This window comes from Octopus bimaculoides, chromosome 25 (genome assembly GCF_001194135.2).
Source record: "Octopus bimaculoides isolate UCB-OBI-ISO-001 chromosome 25, ASM119413v2, whole genome shotgun sequence".
Taxonomy (NCBI): Eukaryota; Metazoa; Mollusca; class Cephalopoda; order Octopoda; family Octopodidae; genus Octopus; species Octopus bimaculoides.
Genome location: NC_069005.1, coordinates 7,094,528 through 7,098,412, shown reverse-complemented (window position 1 = coordinate 7,098,412; position 3,885 = coordinate 7,094,528). Strand labels below are relative to the sequence as shown.

General features: G+C 36.9%; 1 long non-coding RNA gene across 1 annotated transcript; it reads right to left on the bottom strand.

Moving 5' to 3' along the window:
• Nucleotides 1-222: 222 nt before the first annotated feature.
• LOC106882298 (uncharacterized) lies at nt 223-3,879 on the bottom strand. Its single transcript, XR_001410979.2, has 2 exons — nt 2,778-3,879; nt 223-388 (listed from the first exon to the last, which is right to left on the bottom strand). It is a non-coding gene; the product is annotated as an uncharacterized LOC106882298 (long non-coding RNA).
• Between the last annotated feature and the right edge of the window lie 6 nt (nt 3,880-3,885).

Below are 3,885 nucleotides of genomic sequence, written 5' to 3'. Positions count from 1 at the left end.
ACGAATGAACGATAGTACGTACGAACGAAGAAAAGAAATGAAGGAACGAGCGAACGTATGTACGAACGAACGAAAGAACGTACGTACGTAATTACGTATGTACGAACGAACGCAGGAACGTACGTACGTTCGTACCTACGTACTAACGAAAGAACGAACGTACGTCCGTACGAATGAACACATGTATATATAAGCTCATATATAAACGACAGAGTGAAAGACAACAATATAAAATAATTTATTTCAAAAAATAACAAAATATATATCTTTTTTTTTTCCTTTTTTAATTTATCACATATCTTTGGAGCTTTGGTGGTGCATATAGGCATGAATTTTGTTAGCAAGGGCCGCAGATGTTTTCCCCTTTTGAGCAATCTCCTCAGCAGAACTGCAAAACACAACAACCATACCTTTGTTATGTAATAATAATAATAATAATAATAATATTGATGTTTTCAAATTTTGCCACAAGGAAAGAAATTTTAAGGGGAGGGGATGAGTCGATTACATTGACCCCAGTCTTCAACTGGTACTTATTTTATCAACCCTGAAAAGATGAACAGCAAAGTCAACCTTGGTGGAATTTGAACTCAGAACGTGAAAACAGACGAAATACCGCTAAGCATTTCACCAGATGTGCTAACGGCTCTGCCAGCTCATTGCCTTAAAGATAATAATAATAATCCTTTCTAATATAGGAACAAGGCCTGACATTTTGGGGGAGGGGGTAAGTGAATTACATCGACCCCAGTACTCAACTGGTATTTATTTTATCGATCCTGAAAGGATGACAGGTTAAGTCGACCAGAATTTGAACACAGAACATAGCGATGGGTGAAGTAACGCTAAGCATTTCATCCGGTGTGATAACAATTTTGCTAGCTTGCCGCCTTAATAATAATAATCCTTCCTACTAAAGGCACAAGGCCTGAAATCTGCAGGGAGGGGGCCAGTCGATTATATCAAACCCCAGTGTTTCAGTGGTACTTAATTTATCGACCCCGTAAATTAAATTACTGCCTTAATACTAATAATAATAATGAGAATAATCCTTTCTACTATAGGCACAAGGCCTGAAATTTCGGGAAAGGGCGTAAATTGATTACATCAGCCCAAGTACTCAACTGGTACTTATTTTATTGACCCCAAAAGGATGAAAGGTAAAGTTGACCTCTGCAGAATTTGAACTCAGAACACAGTGACGAGGGAAATACTGCTAAGCATTTCATCCAGCCAGCTTGCTGCCTTGTATAATCATAATAATAATAATAATAATAATAATAATAATAATAATAATAATAATAATAATAATAATAACAATAATTTTGGTATAAGGCCAGGAAGTCAGGGGGATCATTTCAACATTGTGTACAGGTAACGTCAATTTGAAGAAGAGAAGAAGCTAATATACAAAACAAACATTTGATCATTATAAACGAATCATCTGAGAAGGTTATTCTACGAGAAATTGCAGAACCAACACACATCATCATTATCATCGTCGTTGTTTAACGTCCTCTTTCCATGCTGGCATGGGTTGGATGGTTTGACTGATGACTGGCGAGCCAGAAGGCTGCAATGGGCTCCAATCTGATCTGGCAAAGTTTCTACAGCAGGATGCCCTTCCTAACGCCAACCACTCCAAGAGTATAGTGGGTGCTTCTAGGTGCCACCGGCACAAGGGTCAGTCAGGGGGTACTGGCAACAGCCATGCTCAAAGGTATTTTTTACGTGCCACCAGCACGGGAGCCAGTCAGCAGCCCCGGCAACAATCACGCTCGGATGGTGCTTTTATCATACCACTGGCACAAGTGCCAATCAGGCGGTACTGTCATCGGCCGCGTCAGCAATTTTGATTTCGGTTGCCTCAACAGATCTTATACATATATGTCCAACCCGTGCTAGCATGGAAAGCGGACGTTAAACGATGATGATGATGATGATGATGATATATATATACACACACACACATACATACATATAACCGTATAAACATTTACATATATACATACATGCACAGATACATACACACATATATGTATATACAGGGTTGGCCAAAAGGCACCTGACAGTAAATCAAAATTCTATAAACACTATTTGAAATTCCGTTTTGATTCGAATGGAAAAATGTGTCGCTCAAGGACTTCAGTTTGAACAATTTTCATGATGTAGTAAAGACTGTTTGCCAACCTAACGGCAGTCCTGGTTTAGGACTAATGTTGCAATACACAGATATTCTTTTGAGTTGAGTGGGGGTGCTAGATTCCCTTGTTCAAAAAAAAATACAAGGACAAAGATTATGTCGTATAGCCAGCTGGAGACGATGTCTCCTGGGGCTAAATTACAGCAACATTAGTCCTAAACCAGGACTGCCATATTATGTTGGCAACCAATCTTTACTACAAAGTACTGTTGCTGAATATCTCTCATTGTGAGATTTAAAAATAGTAATTTTCTAATTTTCATGATGTTTCATATTTAGATGCTTTTATTAAATTCATTTAGTTGTTAAACATAAATAAATCTTGGAATCAAATGGTTTTGGTTTACTGTCTGATGACTTTTGGCCATTACCTGTATATAACATATATATACACACACATGTATGCCTATGTATGAGACTATTCTCATCATTACCGTTTTCTGTCTATTTTTCATATTAGTCACACTTTATAGATGATAAAAAGGTACCTCAAAGATGTACCAACTCACAATAGCCATGTAAAAAACGTTACAAAAAAAAGATTTAGAAAAAAAGAAATTTTTTAATGGTTTACCTTGTTAACAGTTGTTTTATGGATGTATAGTTTTTAGAAAGATTCAAAGCGAGAGCATAGTTGAGTTGCGGGAAAGACAGAAGGAACTTTACTCTCTAGAAATGTAAAAGAAATAAATACATTTTATACAGGTTTCTTATTTCTTTATTGCCCACAAGAGGCTAAACATAAAGGGTACAAACAAGGGGATTAAGTTGATTCATGTAAAAAAAAATAGGGCGATAATGGGGTAGTGATTCATGTAAAAACAAAATAATGGGGTCATTAGGTTAAATTCTATTTGTGAAATAGAATTGCTTTGAATCTACATCAGAAAGAGGTTTATGTTTGTGATGGTTAACTGGGGTGGGGACGCTAGGAATATGGCCTGGGTGTCAAGGGGGCGGCAGCCTGAAAAAGTATGGGGACCACTGCTTTAAATAAAAATTGACTGAGTTGTGCCACTGGACCCCCCAGTCACAAGAAATTCAGCAGTATCAATGCTAAGCAGTGTTTAGGCATAAGCAAACTTTAGGATAGTTAAAATATGTTTGTGACACATTTCAAATTCACTGCAATTGCTGTGGAGACAAAAAGCAACATCTGCCCAGTGTTGCCCCCAATAGAGGACAACACTGGGCAGATACAGCATTTTTACACCATTTATCATTAGAGAGAATTTTTTTATCTCCATGGTAACTGCAGTGAATTTGCTTTTAAAAGTTGAAATATATTACAAACGTATCTTGACTAACACAAAGTTTACACGTGCGCATGCACACACACATATATACACATACAGATATATATAAATATGATTGTATATCTACAAATATGTACATGTGTGTGTGTGTGTGTGTGTGTGTGTGTGTGTGCTTTACACGAATATAAAAACAGGTGTTATCTACACTGTGTCTCTTTAAGTCTTGTCACTTAGCAATCCAACAAAAAGAGATTGCTAAGATAAGTATCAAACAAGAATAAATACTGCAATCAAAAGGATTGACGAAGAAAAAAAAAAAAACCTTTAAAGATGGTGCCCCAGCATGGCCACAATCAAATAATTGAAACCAATAATGTGTACTTTTTTTTGTGTGTGTTTATTGTTGTTTGACTGACCTGTTCCTCG